General features: G+C 44.5%; 1 protein-coding gene across 1 annotated transcript in view; it reads right to left on the bottom strand.

The window, feature by feature from the left end:
* The window catches only part of pou6f1 (POU class 6 homeobox 1), a 294,584-nt gene extending 276,230 nt beyond the window's left edge, over positions 1–18,354 (bottom strand). Inside the window, exon 1 of the mRNA XM_078534560.1 lies at positions 17,964–18,354. The gene's annotated coding sequence lies outside the window, so the exon portion shown is untranslated. The remainder of the gene's footprint in view (positions 1–17,963) is intronic.
* Between the last annotated feature and the right edge of the window lie 1,536 nt (positions 18,355–19,890).

Below are 19,890 nucleotides of genomic sequence, written 5' to 3' on the forward strand. Positions count from 1 at the left end.
GCTCAACATTCCAGGATATATAATCTTCAGGCGAGACAAAGGAGGGAGTAAAAGAGGAGGAGGCTTTGCATTATTAGTTAAGGAGTCAGTTACTGCAGTAAGGAGAGGTGATATCTTGGAGGGGCCATCGAATGAAGCTTTGTGGGTAGAGCTTAGGAATAAAAAAGGGGCAGCCACATTGTTAGGTGTTTATTATAGACCCTCAGATAGTCAGTGGGAAATTGAGGAGCAAATATGTGCACAATTTGCGGAGGTGTGTAAATACAATAACAATAGGGTAATTATATTAGGTGATTTCAACTTTCCCAACATTAACTGGGATAGACATAGTGTTAAGGGCTTGGATGGAGTGGATTTCTTGAAATGTATACAGGAGAACGTTTTAGGTCAATATGTAGAGGGTCCAACAAGGGACAGCGCAGTGCTGGACCTAATTCTGGGGAATGAAGCCGGACAGGTGGCTGAGGTGGTGGTGGGCGAGCATTTTAGCGATAGCGACCACAACATGGTACAGTTTAAGCTTGTTGTGGACAAAGAAATAGACAAGTTGCATAAAAATGTTTTGGATTGGGGGAGAGGGGATTTTAGTAAAATAAGGCAGGATCTGGCCAAGGTAGACTGGGAACAGCTACTTGTGGGGAAATCTACAGAGGAGCAGTGGGGGGTGTTCAAAAAGGAAATGGGGATGGTACAGGCTCAACATGTTCCCTCTAGGGTGATAGGAAGGAGTAACAAGCCCAGAGAACCATGGATGACCGGGGATATTCAGGATAAGATGAGAAAGAAAAGAGAGGCTTTTGGCAGGTACAAGGGAAGCAAATCAGCAGAGGCATTAGTGGAGTACAGAAAGTGCAGGGTGAGGCTTAAGAAAGCAATTAGGAGAGCAAAGAGGGGATATGAGAAAGCTCTGGCTGGTAAAAGTAGGGAAAATACCAAGATATTCTGTAAGTATATCAATGGGAAGAGGATAACCAGGGAAAGAGTAGGGCCCATTAGGGACCAAGGGGGCAATCTATGGGTGGAGCCTGAGGACATCGGTTGAGTGTTGAATGAATACTTCACATCCGTCTTCACCCAAGAGAATGAGGATGAAGGTATCAAACTCGGGGAGAGAGGTTGCGAGGTTCTTGAGCAAATTGATATCGGGAGTGACAAGGTATTGGAGGTGTTGGCAGGCTTAAAAGTGGACAAATCTCCAGTTCCGGATGATGTGTGTCCCAGACTGCTGAGGGAGGCAAGGGAGGAGATCGCAGGGACTCTGACCCAAATTTTTAATTCCTCTCTGGCCACGGGGGAGGTGCCAGAGGACTAGAGAACAGCAAATGTGGTACCGCTGTTTAAGAAGGGTTGTAGAGATAAGCCAGGGAACTACAGGCCAGTGAGTCTCACATCAGTGGTAGGGAAACTATTGGAGAAAATTCTGAAGGAGAGAATCTACCTCCACTTGGAGAGGCAAAGTTTGATCAGGGATAGTCAGCATGGCTTTGTCAGAGGGAGGTCATGCCTAACAAATTTGATTGAATTTTTTGAGGAGGTGACCAGATGTGTAGATGAGGGTAGTGCAGTTGATGTAGTTTATATGGATTTCAGCAAAGCCTTTGACAAGCTCCCACATGGGTGACTTATAAAGAAGGCATGAACATCTAAATCTGATTCTTGCACACCATCACCCACCTCATCAGTTAAAACTCCAGGAATGTTGCTTATCGCAAATGTTTGGAAAGTAACCTCCTGTTGGACTGTTGCTTTTGTGTTTAATTAGAGTTGAAGTACTTGCAATTTCTGGAATGCTTCCCACATGGAATACAGGGTAATTTGATAAGGTGGATTCAGAATTGGCTTAGTTGTAGGAGGCAGAGGGTGATGACAGAAGGATGCTTTAGTGACTGGAAGCCAGTGTCCGGTGGCGTACCACAGGGATCTGTGCTGGGTCCCCTATTATTCATCATTTATATAAACGACATAGGTGACTATGTGGGGGGTAGGATTAGTAAATTTGCGGATGACACAAAGATTGGCCGGGTGGTTAACAGTGAGGTTGAGTGTCTTGGGCTGCAGCAAGATATAGACGGGATGGTCAAATGGGCAGATAAGTGGCAGATGGAATTTAACCCTGAAAAGCATGAGGTGATACACTTTGGAAGGAGTAATTTGACAAGGAAGTATTCAATGAACGGCATGACACTAGGAAGTTCTGAGGAACAAAGGGACCTTGGCGTGTGTGTCCACAGATCTCTGAAGGCGGAGAAGCATGTTCGTGGGGTGGTGAAAAAGGTATATGGGACACTGGCCTTTATCAATCGAGGCATAGATTACAAAAGTAGGGAGGTCATGTTGGAGTTGTATAGAACCTTGGTGAGGCCACAGCTGGAGTACTGTGTGCAGTTCTGGTCACCACATTATAGGAAGGATGTGATTGCACTGGAGGGGGTGCAGAGGAGATTCACCAGGATGTTGCCTGGGATGAAACATTTAAGTAATGAAGAGAGGTTGGGTAGACTTGGGTTGTTTTTGTTGGAGCAGAGAAGACTGAGGGGTGACCTGATCGAGGTTTACAAGATTATGAGGGGCATGGACAGGGTGGATAGTGAGCAGCTGTTCCCCTTCATTGAAGGGTCAGTCATGAGGGGACACAAGTTCAAGGTGAGGGGCAGGAGGTTTAGGGGGGATGTGAGGAAAAACCTTTTTACCCAGAGGGTGGTGACGGTCTGGAATGCGCTGCCTGGGAGGGTGGTGGAGGCGGGTTGCCTCACATCCTTTAAAAAGTACCTGGATGAGCACTTGGCACATCATAACATTCAAGGCTATGGGCCAAGTGCTGGTAAATGGGATTAGGTAGGTAGGTCAGGTGTTTCTCACGTGTTGGTGCAGACTCGATGGGCCGAAGGGCCTCTTCTGCACTGTGTGATTCTGTGAAAAGACAGTGGAAGCAGAGTCTTTGAATATTTTTAAGGCAGAGCTAGATAGATTCTTGATTAACAAGAGGGTGAAAGATGAAGTCATTGTTACAATCAGATCAGGCATGATCTTACTGAATGGCAGAGCAGGCTCGAGGGGCTGAGTGACCTACTCCTGCTCCTAGTTCGTATGTTTGTATGCTACCCCACCTCCCTTTTTCCTTCCCTATCTTTCCTGAACACTTTAATATCTTTGAATGTTAAGTGCCCAGTGCTCACCATTTTTAAGCCACATTTCCATTATTGCCACTACATCGTATTCTCACGTGGCTATTTGTGCTTGTAGCTCACTAATTTTATTCAGCAGACTTTGTGCGTTTACATACGTGCACTGTAATCTTTGGATTCCTCCTCATCCTCCTTTGTCCACTCCTATCTAATATGGTAGCACTGTACTTCCTTCTCTAGTACTATCCCACACTCTCACTTTATGCATCATATTCCTCTTTTCTGCCTCTATATGCTGGTGCCCACCACTTGCCAATTTAGTTTAAACCCTCCTTAACCACACTTGTGAACCTCCCCATGGGGACATTGGTCCCAGCCCTGTTGAGGTACAACCCATCCCTTTTGAACAGATGCCTCCTGCCCCAGAATTGGTGCCAATGCCCCAAAAATCTGAAGCCCTCCCTCCTGAGCAATACGGCTCGTGGCACACTGATCCTCACTATCTTCCTATTTCTACTCTGGCTAGCACGTGGCACTGGGAGTAATCCAGAGATTCTACCTCAAGTTCCTACTTTTTAAACTTCCTCCCTAGCTCCTGCAAATATAATCATCGGACCTCAGTACCTGTCCTCCCTATATCGTTGGTACCATCACGTACAACAACCTCTGGCTCACTCCCTCCCCACTGGAGAATATCCTGCACCCTCTCCGTGATGTCCTTTACCCTGGAACCAGGGAGGCAGCACACCATGTAGAATTCATGATAACGGTTACAGAAATGCCTCTGTGTCCCCCTGACAATGGAATCTCCTATAACAACTGCATGTCTACATTTTGCTGTTCCCTTCTCTATTGTCCCTTGCCCATTAGTGCCGTGATCTGTACCGTACCTTTCCAGGTCACTCCCAGCTGTATCCAATGCTGAGCACGTGGTTGAGAGTGGTACACCATCTGAAGACTCCTGTACTCCCTGCCTCTTCCTACTCTTCCAGATGGCCATCCATCTCCTTTCATGACCTCTCGCTGCCTGTGGGGTGTTCACCTCCTGGAACGTACAATCCAGGAAACTCTCATCCTCCCTGATGCTCCGCAGTGTCTCCAGTTGCCCCTCAAGTTCGGAAAAGCTGAGCTCGAGCTGAAGCAGCTGGAGACAGTTCTCACAAATGTGGTGCCCCCAAGATACATGAAATGTCCTGAAGTTCCCACGTGGTGCAGGAAGTGCAAACGGGGTAGTGGAACTAGCAAAGATGCTCTTGCAGAGAGCGAGCACGGACACAAAGGGCCAAACAGCCTTCCTCTGTGCTGCAATCATTCCACGATTCTATGTCCTGAGCTACACAGGCTTAGAGTATGAGAGTCTGAAGAAGGGTCAAACGGACTCGAGACGTTAACTCTGTTTCTCTCTCCACAGCTGGACCTGCTGAGTTCTTCCAGCATTTTCAGTTTTTGTTTCAGATTTCCAGCATCCACAGTATTTTGCTTTTAGAGAGTATGCGGATTCCTGTTAAGTCACTGGTCTCGAATTAATATTATTGTTGCTCTGGTGCATTTCTAGACAGACAACACCATGGTTGTCTAGATCTGGATGTGATCGAACTTGCTTGGCAATGCTGGTCATAATCTTTCAACCCTCCTTAGACACAGAGGTGGTGCCAGAGGACTGGAGAATTGCTAATGTTACACCCTTGTTCAAAAAGGATGAAAAGAGAAGCCCAGCAACTACAGGCCAGTCAGTTTAACCTCAGTGATGGGAAAAACTTTAGAAACGATTATTTGGGACAAAATTAACAGTCACTTGGACAAATGTGGATTAATTCAGGAAAGCCAGCATGGATTTATTAAAGGCAAGTCCTGTTTAACTAACTTGATTTTTCGATGAGGTAACAGAGAACGTAGATGAGAGTAATAGTGTTGATGTAATGTACATGGACTTCCAAAAGGTGTTTGGTAAAGTGCCACATAAGAGGCACACACACAGCAAAGTTAAAGCCCAATGGAACAAAAGGGACATTGGCAACTTGGATACAAAGTTGGCTGAGTGACAAGAAACAGAGGCCCAGAAAGCTACCTACTTACCTTCCTGTGATTTTTCGGACCTGACTTACAATGGGAGGAATCTTGATATTCCTTGCAGGGACCAGTGGAGAGACCCATCGTAGAATCCACGCCCTCTTTTTACAGCACTAGCTGCCATATTCAGGCAAGAAGAGAGTTCAAACATCCCAAAGCCACTTTAAGAAGCTACGAAGAGAAAGCACTTGTGTAAGGTGGGTGGGTGAGGGGGGTAGGGCGGCAGCCGAGTGGGTGGGTGAGGGGGGTAGGGCGGCAGCCGAGTGGGTGGGTGAGGGGGGTAGGGCGGCAGCCGAGTGGGTGGGTGAGGGGGGTAGGGCGGCAGCCGAGTGGGTGGGTGAGGGGGGTAGGGCGGCAGCCGAGTGGGTGGGTGAGGGGGGTAGGGCGGCAGCCGAGTGGGTGGGTGAGGGGGGTAGGGCGGCAGCCGAGTGGGTGGGTGAGGGGGGTAGGGCGGCAGCCGAGTGGGTGGGTGAGGGGGGTAGGGCGGCAGCTGAGTGGGTGGGTGAGGGGGGTAGAGTGGCAGCCGAGTGGGTGGGTGAGGGGGGTAGGTGAGGGGTGTAGGGTGGCAGGTGAGTAGATGAGGGGGTTAGAGTGGCAGGTGAGGGGCTAGGGTGGCAGGTATGTGGGTGAGGGAGGGAGTCGGGTCCGGGGGGTTGTAGTCAAGGGGTCCAGTTGGGAGTCAGGGTAAGGGGAGGGTAGTCAATAGTGTAGATACCCAGGAGTTAGAACTGGTTTTAATCTTTCTAACATTTCCTGGTTTTTTAATCTGGAATGTAAGTGAGAACCCTCCAAAGTCTCAACTCTAACTCAAGAGTTGGAGACATTTTCGAAGGGTTCCAGACACAGGGGAATTGCCCATCATATGTCCAAACTTTCGGGGTAAATCCCACATAGTCAGTGTGTCCGGACTTCCAGGGAGTCCCACAGTGCATCTTGGGGGTGCTGCCAGGGTACAACCATCTGCAGATCAGAAGTTTTGGGCCAGAAAATAGCAGTGAATGGTCGTTACTCAGACTGGAGGGAGGTATACAGAGGGGTTTTCTAGGGGGCAGTGTTATGGTCACTGGTTTTCTTGATATATATACCTAGGCTTGGGTATACAGGGCTCAATCTCAAAATCTGCAGGTGACATAAAACCTGTAAGTATTGCAAATTGTGAGGAAGCTGGTGTTAGACTTCAAGAGGACATATACAGGAATGGGCTGACATGTTGCAGATGAAAGTTGTGTAAAGTGATTCAGTTTGGTAGGAAGAACATGGAGAGACAATATAAAATAAAGGGTACAATTCTCAAGGGGGTGTGGGAGCAGAGGGACCAGGGGGTAGGTGCGCATAAATCATTGAAGGTAGCAAGAAAGGTTGAGAAAGTGGTTAATAAAGCAAATAGGATCCTGGGTTTTATAAATAGGGGCATAGAGTACAGAAGCAAGGAAGTTCTGAGGAACCCATATAAAACACAGGTTTGGCATCAAATTGAGTCATCTGCTCAATTTTGGACTCTGCACTTTAGGAAAGATGTGAAGGCATTGGAGAAAAGATTAACAGGAATGAAGTTCCTCTTCCCTGGAACCAGTTATGTAGATAGATTGGAGAAGCTGGGGCTGTTCTCTTTAGAGAACTGGATGTTGAGAGGAGACTTGATAGAAGTATTCAAAATCATGAGGAGTCTGGACAGAATAGATATGGAGAAACTGTTCTCATTGGTGGAAGGATTGAGAACCAGAGAACAGTGATTTAAGGTGATTGGTAAAAGAAGCAATGGTGACATGAGGAAAAACCTTTTTTTTATCCAGCAAGTGGTTAGGATCTGGAATGCACTGCCTGAGAGTGTGGTGGAGGCAGATTCAATTGTAGCTTTCAAAAGAAAATTGGATCATTATCTGAAGAGGAAAAATTGACACAGCCAAGGGGACAGAGCGGGGGAGTGGGACGAGCAGAGTTGTTCTTGTAGGGAGCAAAGGGTTGAATGGCCTCGCTCTGTGCTGTAACCATTCTATGATTCTATGTCCTGGGCTGCTCAGGTTCAGAGTGTGTGGATCCCTGTGAAGTCCATTAGTCTCATTAATTGTCTCAGATTAACAGTACTTTGAGTCTGGTGCAGACAATAAGGTGCACTTCTGGACAAACATCACCATGGTTGTCTGGTAAGTAAACAGGCTAGGTCTGGATGGGATCCAACTTGTTCAACCACAGCAACATTTAATACATCAAGGTAGATAACACAATAGTAGATACTCTCAAACAGTCTGATGTAAATAAGGCAGGTGGGGTGGCAGAGGTAGTCCAGCACATTTACAGGTCATGGGGTCACCCACATACAAGAGTAGGCCATTCAACCTCTCCCTTGTTACACCTTTCAATCAGATCATGGCTATTCTGTACCTCAGCTAACTCCATTTACTCTCACCTTTACTCTAACCCTAATAAAAACATTAACAATCTTAAGTCTTAAATTTCAACTAACCCAGCATCCACAGGAAAGAGTTGCAGATTTTCACTGCCCTTTGTGTACAAATGTGCTTCCTGATTTCACTCCTGAATAGCCAAACTCTAATTTTAACTTTCTAGAGCTTGCAATTAGGTCATTTTTTTTGTTAAACTCCAATGGTTGGTTGGTAATAAAGAAGCCAAGTCTTGACTTCTACCAGATAGAGCTTTATTTCCAATGACATAAAACTCCATCCACTATAATCACCTGTTTCCCCTCATTTATACACCCAATGATGTGCTTAGCCAATTAACCTATAATTACTAACTTAAACACTCCTTGACTGTTAACTATTTCTCACCCCAACAATTTTAAAAATTTTTGTTCATACTTCCATTTCAGTTTGCAGGAGTTTGTAGTTTTACCCAAATTATTTTATTATTATTATCAAGTCTTATTATTGCAGTTATTCGTTGTTCCTTTTGACTGACAATTTGCTCAACATGTATTCAGGCAAATTCAAATAGTTGCATTTGTCTGAAACCTATATTTACTGAGACCTTTTCTTAAAAAAGTTCAGAGATACCGCACCACTTGTGGCACACTCCACAATATCCAACACTAAAAACTTGAAGCACTGTGTAAAATGCAGCAACATGATTGATGGTTTGAGTCATTACTCATATTGTCTGCCATTTAAACTGTTGTGTTTTATACACCAAGGACAGGTTTAATATTTATTAAGCATCCTGCAGGAAAAGATAGTTTTAAAACAGCAGGCAAAAGATTAAGAACACTACAGCACCCTCACCACCCTTATAGAGGTTACCTTTGATTGTCTAAATATACAGTAATACCTGTGCCACATCATGCCTTGTGCCAGCTAAGCCAACGATAGAAGATTCACTGCAGTAACATTCCATGTTCCAGACCCTATTACACCCACTCAAAGTGTCAAAAAGCCTTATCTGCCAAGGAATCACCTATACCCAAGTCATCAGTCAGCACAACCCAGGGCTCTACCTCACTGCCAGCTGAAACAATATCTGAACTCCATTAAGTATTTTACCCTCCCTTTGCCAGTCTCCTCATGAATCCAAGCTGCAGTGTCATGGCACCATTGTGATGCTTGAAAAATATCTACACAACTATAATGAAACATACAAAACAACTTTTCCCAGAGTTCTGTATAAACCAGGTTCAAAGTAGAGGACCTAAATGGATAGTTGAGTACATCCTTCCTTCCTGCCCCCTTTCTAGCAGGAATCCCAGTGGTCCCATAAAAGGGCATTCCATCTGCTTCATAGAGGGGTACTGAAGCAGCATCCATCCAGTTTCATTGATAACATCTCCAAAATCACTGTGCTCCCTCTTAGAAGCCATGAGCAATATCTTCTTCGGTTGATCTATTTTTCATCTGTTCATGGGATGTGGGTGTCACTGACAAGGCCAGTGTTTATTGCCCATCCCTAGTTGTCCTTGAAAAAGTGGTGGTAAGTTGCCTTCTTGAACCACTGCAGTCCATCTGGGTACACCACAATGCTGCTGGGAGGGAGTTCCTCTCTGCAAAGACTTTCTGGCCTTCTAATCTGAACAACCATTCGGCTAGTCTTCAAAAGTATGTGGACATTTTTAAAAATTAATTCACAGGATGTGGGCTTCACTGGCTGGGCCGGCATTTATTGCCCATCCCTAATTGCCCTTGAGAAGGTGGTGGTGAGCTGCCTGCTTAAACCGCTGCAGTCCATGTGGTGTAGGTACACCCACAGTGCTGTTAGGGAGGGAGTTCCAGGATTTCCCAGCGACAGTGAAGGAACAGCGATATATTTCCAAGTCAGGATGGTGAGTGACTTGGAGGTGGTGGTGTTCCCATCTATCTGCTGCCCTTGTCCTTCTAGATGGTAGCAGTCCTGAGTTTGGAAGGTGCTGTTTAAGGAGCCTTGGTGAGTTCCTGCAGTGCATCTAGTAGATGGTACACACTGCTGCTACTGTGCATTGGTGGTGGAGGGAGTGAATGTTTGTGGATGGGGTGCCAATCAAGCAGCTGCTTTGTCCTGGATGGTGTCGAGCTTCTTGAGTGTTGTGGGAGCTGCACTCATCCAGGCAAGTGGAGAGTATTCCATCACACTCCTGACTTGTGCCTTGTAGATGGTGGATAGGTTTTGGGGAGTCAGGAGGTGAGTTACTTGTCGCAGGATTCCTTGCCTCTGACCTGCTCTTGTAGCCACAGTATTTACATGGTTAGTCCAGTTCAGTTTCTGGTCAATGGTAACCCCCAGGATGTTGATAAGGGGGGATTCAGTGATGGTAATGCCATTGAATGTCAAGGGGTGATGGTTAGATTCTCTCTTGTTGGAGTTGGTCATTGCCTGGCACTTGTGTGACACAAATGTTACTTGCCACTTGTCAGCTCAAACCTGGATATCATCCAGGTCTTGCTGCATTTGGACACGGACTGTCAAGTGAAGGCAGATTACTTATTTGTTGGGTGTGTTCATTCTTCAACGCATATGAATCCTCCACACACACTACTCCCACCTTACAATGGGGTGTCAAAATTTATCTTGTTGCTGCTGTTTGTTCTGACCTACAAAGGTAAGAAACTAAGAATCACCTCAAAATATACAGAGATTTTTTTATAGTGCTCAGGAGCGGGTCAGCACTGTCCAAATCCATGCAAGCCAATGCTAAAAATCTGTACCAAAAGTCCATATGGCTTCTTAAAACTTTGCAAATCCCTGAAATGACTCCTATGTGGAGAATGCACAGCACTCGAAAAGTAACGAGCGCCTGACAATTTTCACCATCACCCACGCCACCGCACCCCCACACCGTTCCACCCCCACCCCCCCCAACTCTTTTCTGATATTACTTTGGCTTCTTATCTGTGATTCACTCTCATGCCAGCATTTAATCTAACTCCCGTCTGTTCTCATTCTTTGCCAGCATCATTGCTCGAGTGGATTTATTTTTCTGTTAAAATAGTGGGCAGGATCAGAATGCTGCCTTACTAGATTAAAGCCCACATTTCTCTTCCTATCAGACAATGCAGATCATTAAGCTTGTGTATGCCACATAAAAGATTTTTTTTAAACTGATGCATCACATTATTTCACCAATACCATACTCCAATCCTATCCAGATAGTTGAGAAAAATTCTAGAACTGGAGCTGTAGATCTCCAGCAAACACCCAAGAAATGTAACTGATATCCAGCCAACCAAAGGTAAAAACTGCTCTCTGAAGGGGTCAATGAAAGTCTTAGCAAGGATCTTCAACGGAGAAACTCTTTAACCTGAAATATTCTCATCTGTGATGCAAAATGGAGTAGGATGTTGTCACAAGTAGTAAACAACTTACAATCTACATTCCAACAATGAATCTGTAAATGTAATTAGAATACCACAGAGCACTTGGTCCTTGACCTCCAGCCCGTTAATAACTTTTTGAAATCTTATTTACAGTTCAGCATAAAGATGTTTGTGAGCAATGTGTGCACAAATGAATCCAAGATATGTTCACAATACAATGCAAATATTTATTCTCCGAAAGAAAATTTCTATGGCCATTTTACATAAACATTGAAAAGAAAACTTTATGCAAGGAAAAATGAAGTACCTGCATTTCTCGTATATCCAGGCCACCAACGAATGGTGGCTACTGTGAGATGAACATTTATGTCCACGGTTCGCAAACTGAATTTAATCTTAATCAGTCATTTCCTGTTGTTATCATACTGGCAAAAATACTAGCTTTGGCCAAACTGATAAGATTTAGTATGTTACTTCACTCAAAATGAACTTAAATAATAATTCACTTGAATGGATTGCATCCTCAACACAATGCTGAAATGATCCCCAGTAGGTCACCGCTTACTGGCTGAAGGGATGATAGAAGGCACAATGTTCCTTTTGTAATTTTGTAATGTAGTGACATCAGAGATGCAGCTAAGTGATGCTTCCCTTTCCCGTCAGCTTGTTTTATTAAATGACTCACGGCCTTACTATGTGGTCAACCAAGGTTTCACCAGCTCCCTGCACAACAGTATCAACTTGCCATGGATCGATACTGGTCAACAGATAGTACTGGCATTTCCCCTAGGTCTACAGCAGGCTCTAAAATAGCACAAGCATTCCAAAAGCTGACAGCAAAAGCAGGAAGCAACATTATTTATTCTCTCCAAAGAGATATCAACATCAAAAGAGAATCAATATACATCTTGCATCTCAGATGAGAATATTTCAGGTTTTAACCTTTAACTCTTTAGAGTTTCTCCGTTGAAGATCCTTGCTAAGACTTTCATTGACCCCTTCAGAGAGCAGTTTTTACCTTTGGTTGAAGATCTGTTACATATCAGTTACATTTCTTGGGTGTTTGCTGGAGATCCACAGCTCCAGCTCTACCTGGGTAGGATTGGAGTTTACGTGGAAGATTGCAATCCCTGTGGCACTGCTTTCCACATGACACATTATTGAGATTCAAACACGAGGTACTGAGTATCCTGATCACATTTCACTTTTCCAGGTGACTTCTCATTTTAAACAAGGAAATCAATTTTTCTCGAGTTAGAATCTAATAGACTTGCCCAACGTGTTGATGCTCAAGTTAAATAAACCATGCAGAGCTCTTCAGTAGAGGTAACTTTGTCTCCTGCAGTCCCAAAACATTTGATACAATAATCACAGTTATAGCTTGTCTAATGACATTTTACATTGTTGTCACTTTGCTGGCATGAATCTCAAAGAGAAAAGAAAAAAATATTCTTTCTGCTCGACCATATCCAGTACCTCTGGAAAGCTCGGAAGCAAATTACCATTCATGATATCTACAGAGCTACTCATTGGGGTACCCTACATACATTTATTAAGTGCATTGTCTGCATTGAGCCAGAGGTTTCTCAGCCTTTGATCACACAGTCTTATCGACTGGAGTTACCTTGCCTTCAGTAGCCCTCTTCCTAATACTGAATGACATTGATAGACTGCATTGTAAAATTATGTAATCTATTGAACACAGAGACTATCTGCCTTCAATACTTTTCATCTTTCTTCGAAAAGGCATCCTTCATTTAACTAACTCCCACCCAAGATTCTCTCCTGGTTTTACTGGGAAACTATTTCCTCTTTAGCTCGAGTGGGTGAAAACAAACTAACAGCAGGTTGATCTTTTTATGGTGTGTAAATTACCCCATCCATGATCCTATTAATAATTCATTTATAAGTACAAACATGCGCATTGGGAGCAGGAGTAGAACATTCGGCCCTTCAAGCCCGTCCTGCCATTCAATAAGATCATGGCTGATCTGAATGTGGCTTCAACACCACTATCCTGCCTGCCCCAATAACCTTAGATTCTTGCTTAACAAGGGAATCAATCTACCTGGGCCATAAAAGTACTCATTAACCCAGCCTCGTCACTCTCCGGGGAAGGGAGTTCTACAGACTCATGATCCTCTGAGAGAAAAAAATTTCTTCTCATCTCCATCTTAAATGGGAAACCCCTTGGGCAGAACTTTCCCCCCCGTTGGGGGGGGGGAAAGTTCAGGAGCTGGCGTCCCCAATCTGGGGCGCACCGCCATTTTACGTGGGCGGGCCAATTAAGGCCCACCCAGCGTGACGTCCGCAAGGAAGCGCTGTGTGGGGCAGGGGGGTGGATTTCCTGAGCCGAGAATGCGCAATAGAGCACACAGATCTCCCTGAGGCTAAGTGCTGCCTCAGGGAGATCGGCTCCACATTAAAATATATTGAAAACAGAAAAAGAAAATTTCCCTGACATGTCCCCTCATGTGACACTGTCACATGAATTGGGACATGTCCACCACTTTCAGTTTCACTTTTACTAAAAATTTATAAACATACATGAAACCCCATCCCGCCCGTGGGTGAGGTTTGATGCTTTTTCCAATGCCCACCAGGGCTCCCGGCCTGCCCGCTAACCTTAAGGTTGGACCGGCAGGTCCACTAATTACATTAATGACTTTGTCAATGGCCTCAATTGGCCACTGACAGATCGGTGGGCGCACAACTGATTCGGCTGAGCCCCCGCCGACCTGAAAATTGAAATGGGGCGAGGTGACGTTGGGAATTCCACCCGACATCATCCCGCATCATTTTACACGTCGGCGAGCAGGCCCCACCCCCGCTCACCAACCGGGAAATCCTGGCCCTTATTTTTAAACAGTGTCCCCTAGTTCTAGTCTCTCCCACAAGGGGAAACATCCTCTCAGCATCCACCCTGTCAAGTACCCTCAGGATCTGATATGTTTCAATAAGATCACCTCTCATTCTTCTAAACTCCAATATATACAGGCCCAACCTGTTCAACCTTTCCTCATAAAATAACCCCCTTGTCCCAGGAATCAGTCGAATGACCCTTCTCTGAACAGCTTCTGATGCATTTACGTCCTTTCTTAAATAAGGAGACCAAAACTGTACACAGTGCTCCAGATGTAGTCTCACCAATGCTCTGTACAGCTGTAACAAGACCTCCCTACTTTTATACTCCATCCCCCCTTGTAATAAACCCCAACATTGCATTTCCCTTCTTAATCACTTGCTGTACCTGCAGACCAAATTTTTGTGATTCATGTACCAGGACACCCAAATCCCTCTGTACTGCAGCATTCTGCAGTCTCTCTCCATTTAAATAATATACTACTTTTCTTTCTTCCTGCTAAAGTGGACAAGTTCATATTTTCCCATATTATACTCCATCTGCCAGTTTTTTTGCCCACTCACTTTACCTATCTATAACTCTTTGCAAACCCCTTATGTCCTCTTCACAACTGACTTTCCCATCTATATTTGTGTCATCAGCAAATTTAACAACTATACATTTGGTCCCTTCATCCAAATCATTATAGATTATAAACAGTTGAGGCCCCAGCAGAGATCCCTGTGGCAATCCATTCTTTACATCATGTCAACCCAAAAATGACCCAACACTATGCTTCCTGTGAGCTAACCAAACCTCCATTCATGCTAATATATTACTCCCTACACCATGAACTCTTACTTTGTGTAGTAACCTCTCATGTGGCAGCTTGTCAAATGCCTTCTGGAAATCCAAGTACACCATCTCCGTCTTAAGTGCCCAGCTGTAACCTCCTCAATAATGGATTCCAGCATTTTCCCAATGACAGACGTTAAACTAACTGGCCTGTAGTTTCCTGCTTTCTTGAATAGAGGAGTTACATTCACTATTTTCCATTCTGATGGGACCTTTCCAGAATCTAGGGAATTTTGGAAAATTAAAACCAATGCATCCATTATCTCAGCAGCCACTTCTTTTAGGACCCTAGGATGAAGTCTATCAGGACCTGGGGACTTGTCAGCTTTTAGTTCCAATAATTTTCTCAGTCCCCTTTCCCTGGTGAATGTCATTTATTTTAAGTTGTTCCATCCCTTTTACCTCTTGATTCACAATTATTTGTGGGATGTTATTTGTATCCTCTACAGTGAAGACAGATGAAAAATATCTGTTCAATTCACCTGCCATTTCCTTATTTTCCATTATTAACTCCCCATTCTCATTCTCTGGAAGACCAACACTCATTTTAGTTACACTTTTCCTTTTTAAATACCTGTAGAAACTTTTACCATCTGTTTTTATATTTCTAGCTCGCTTCCTCTCATACTCTAATTTCTCCCTCCTTATTAATCTTTTCGTCATTTTTTGGTATTCTTTATATTCTGTCCAATCTTCTGACCTGCCACTCATCTTCACAGAATTGTAGCTTCCTTAGTTACCACGGATGGTGTGTCCTTCCCTTAGAGTCTTTCTCTCTCACTGCAATGTGCCTGCATGGGAGACTGATAACAAAGGTAAGAGCCCATGGGATCCAAGACAATTTGGAAAATTGGATCCAGAATTGGCTGAGTGCCAGGAAGCAGAGGGTGATGGTCGAGGGGTGTTTTTGTGACTGGATGCCTGTGTCCAGTGGGGTTCCACAGGGATCGGTGTTGGGTCCCTTGCTGTTTGTGGTATATATAAACGATTTAGACTTGAATGTAGGAGGGTTGATCAGTAAGTTCGCGGATGACACGAAAATTGGTGGTAAATAGTGAGGAGGATAGCCTTAGATTACAGCAGGATATAGGCAGGCTGGTCAGATGGGCTGATCAGTGGCAAATGGAATTTAATCTGGATAAGTGTGAGGTGATGCACTTGGGCAGGACAAACAAGGCACGGGAATACACGATGAATGGTAGGACCCTGGGAAGTACCGAGGATCAGAGGGACCTTGGTGTGCATGTCTACTGGTCCCTTAAGATAGTGGGACAGATAGATAAGGTGGCATATGGGATACTTGCCTTCATTAGCCGAGGCATAGAATATAAGAGCAGGGAGGTTATGCTTGAACTGTATAAAATGCTGGTTAGGCCACAGCTAGAGTATTGCGTGCAGTTCTGGAATCCGCATTATAGGAAGGATGTGATTGCACTAGAGAGAGTGCAGAGGAGATTTACCAGGATGTTGCCTGGGCTGGAGAGTTTTAGTTATGAGGCGAGATTGGATAGACTGGGGTTATTTTCCCTGGAGCAGAGGAGATTGAGGGGGGAGATGATTGAGGTGTATAAAAATGTGAGGGGCATAGATAGGGTAGACAGGAAGGAACTTTTCCCCTTGGTGGAGGGATCAATAACCAGGGGGCATAGATTTAAGGTAAGGGGCAGGAGGTTTAGAGGGGATGTGAGGAAGAATTTTTTCACCCAGAGGGTGGTGGGAATCTGGAACTCACTGCCTGAAAGGGTGGTAGAGGCAGAAACCCTCAACATTTAAGGAGTATTTGGATGTGCACTTGCAATGCCATGGCATACAAGGCCATGGACCTAGTGCTGGAAAATGGGATTAGAATAGTTAGGTACTTGTTTGACTGGCGCAGACTCGATGGGCCGAAGGGCCTTTTTCTGTGCTGTAGACCTCTATGACACTACCTTTGCTGAGTATTCTGAATTATCTCCTTAAATGTCTGCCACTGCATTTCTACTGACATACCCGTTAACCTAATTTCCCAGTTCACTTTAGCCAGCTCTGTCTTCATGCTCTCATAATTGCCCTTATGTAAGTTTAAAACATTAGATCCACTCCTCTCTCCCTCAAACTGAACAATGAGGTCATTAATTTATCCTGTCTCATTGCACATTACCAGATCCAGGATAACCTACTCTCTGGTTGGTGCTAGAATGTGCTACTGTAAGAAACACTCCCAACAACACACAATGAATTCATTATCCAGGCTACCTTTGCCAATCTGATTTGTCCAGTCTATATGTAGATTAAAATTACCCATAGATAAAAAAAAAACTACTGCGGATGCTGGGAATCCAAAACAAAAACAGAATTACCTGGAAAAACTCAGCAGGTCTGGCAGCATCGGCGGAGAAGAAAAGAGTCGACGTTTCGAGTCCTCATGACCCTTCAACAGAACTTGAGTTATTGCTGTACCTTTCTCACAAGCCCCCATTATTTCTACCTGTATACCCCGTCCTATAGTGTGGTTACTGCTCGGAGGCCTAGAAACCACTCCCACAAGTGCCTTCTTACCTTTACTATTTCCCATGTCTACCCAAACTGATGCTATCTTCATCTCCAGAACTAAGGTCATCTCTCTTTTATTGCATTTAATGGATCAGGGTTAGATGTGGGAGGATGTCTCTGCGAACAAGTTGCTCCTGATCTAGTCTGTTCCCAAGTTGGAAGCTGCTCTCATTCAGATGCTCCAAATCTCTTCTCACACTAAACTGCTGCTTTGTGTTATCTTCCACCCAGGGCGGTTCAATTCATCCAAACCACTTTTGCGGCAGCGCCAAGAGACGGTTTAAAACAAATCAGGAGGGATTGAAGACATTTTAATCTGAACAGATTTTTTTTTTTCCCCCCGAACAATTCTCCGGTTTTGACCGTTAGAAACGCCGCGCATGCGCAGCCGCCCGCGCTCGCCTCCGCCAGCTTTTCACTTTCCCGAGGCCTCGTCCTTATTTTCTTTTCTTTTTCTTTTTGTGTTTTTTTGAATGTTGGTGAGTGAAAGAGGGGGAAAAAGGAGAGATTTGAGTGCGCGGGAGGAGGTCGGGGGGGGGCGCGAGGCGGTGGCGCGCGCTCCCGCTCCACCGGAAGACGTCAAGCGGCCGATTTGCTTGAGAAGAATCGGCGGCTTCTCTTTGGTGCCATAAATTTATAAATTATGCTAATGGCGGAGAAAATCCAAATGAGGCGACACAACCTCCGTCCTCCTCCCCGCTACTTCTCACCTATTTATCGGAGATATATATATATATATATCAAAGGAAAAAAAGCCGCTCCCTCCCACAGCTCCACCCAGAATTACCTGCATCTACTTACCGTTAGTTTTTAATCTTTCAGCTGCAGAAAGTACCTCGCAAACTGTCCGCTTTTCACCAGCTTCTTTGCCAACAAATTTTTTTTTTTTGGTAAGTTAGAAAGAAGTCCAGTTTTTTTTAAATTAAGCCGAACGCCAAGTCTATTGGTTAACGAAGGAATATTTGCATCGATTAAAAGAAAAACGGGCCTTGAGAAATATCCTCTTTTTTTATTTCTTCACAGTTTTCACCAGTGGGATGGAAACGGTTGGCGCCTCTAAACTCTTAGGGGAAATTGTCTTGCCGAGCTTTCTTTGGATTTAAAAAGGGAAGAGCTTCGATAAACATTGCTCGTTAAGCACTACGTTATGAACATAATTTATGCAAAGGCGAGTCTGCATACGACAAAAAAAATGTTGATGTTGCCTTTCCGATCCGCGGGGCCAGATGGCGCGCTTTCCTTCTTAAAGGGACATCCCCCCCCCCACTACCCCACCAAACTGTGCAGCCCATTTCAACTGGGAACACACAACACACTCCAGGGAAGTACAGGCACAGATAACAGTTACCACCACGTCCAGTTCTGCCTAGCTATGCGGAGTAGGAGATGCATAAATATCTTCAGTTTGAAGATTCCCCCCCACCCCCCCCAATAATTTATATAGATTTTTCTTTTCCCACCTATTTCCATTATTTTTAAATATTTCCATCCGTTGTTTTATCTCTACCTCTTAGCCTATTTCGATCCCTTCCCTTCCCCCCCACCCCGCCCCCTTTAGAGCTATCTGTTGTACCTTTATTATTACATCCCTTAGATAATATCACCACCTTCAACACCTCTTTGTCCTTTTGTCTGTGACATCTTTTGGTTATCTCCTCCTATCCTCCTATCACTGGCCCTCTATCCAGCTCTACCTGCCCCCCCACCTTAAACCAGCTTATATTTCACCCCCTTTCTATTTTTCCTTAGTTCTGTCGAAGAGTCGTACAGACTCGAAATGTTAACTGTGTTCCTCTCCGCAGATGCTGCCAGACCTTCTGAGTTTTTCCAGGTATTTTTGTTTTTGTTTTGGATTTCCAGCATCCGCAGTTTTTTGCTTTTATCTATCAGTACCTTGCTTGCCCTGCTTTCTACCCTTAATTAGCACATTCCTTAGATAATATCACCACCTTCAACACCTCTTTGTCCATGACATCTTTTGGTTATCTCCTCCTATCACTGACCCTCTATCCAGCTCTATTTGCACACCCCGCCCCCCTTAAACCAGATTATATTTCACCTCTCTTCTATTTTTACTTAGTTCTGTTGAAGAGTCATACAGACTCGAAACGTTAACTGTGTTCCTCTCCGCAGATGCTGCCAGACCTGCTGAGTTTTTCCAGGTATTTTTGTTTTTGTTTCAGTTTGAGATTTGCTTTGAACACAGTATTGGAAACACTCAGCAGATCTGGCAGCATCTGTGGAGAGAGAGAGAAAAAACAGAGCTATGTTTCAGGTAGTGACCTGAAGTCTGAGGTTTGCTTTGCTGATTTCAAAAAAAAAATCCAAACCTTAATAATGAGCTTAATATGTGGATTCAGGTTTAGAACTTGTTATATTATTAATAAAGAGCTAGAAACTAATTGTTATGTGAATATATTTCCCAGTGTGCCACATTGTGTTGCCCTGCAGTCTTGTGCTGAGTAACATTGTAGAAGTCTATCAGTCCACCAGCCACATTGAGAGCTGAAAGTTTTTAAAAATTCTTTGTTGCCTATCCCTACACCTGATGAAGCTCCAGAGTGGGATTATTTCTAATTTACTGGAACCAGAAGACATAATAGAACTTAATCCAGCCACTGGCACAGTCAAGTCAGTGTGTATCAGTGCCGGTCCCCACCCAGATAAATGGGGAGGGTTAGCAGCAGGATGGGCTAAAAACCACTGTTAAACCACCTGCCAAATCCCC

Source organism: Cetorhinus maximus, chromosome X, assembly GCF_964194155.1.
Source record: "Cetorhinus maximus chromosome X, sCetMax3.hap1.1, whole genome shotgun sequence".
NCBI lineage: Eukaryota > Metazoa > Chordata > Chondrichthyes > Lamniformes > Cetorhinidae > Cetorhinus > Cetorhinus maximus.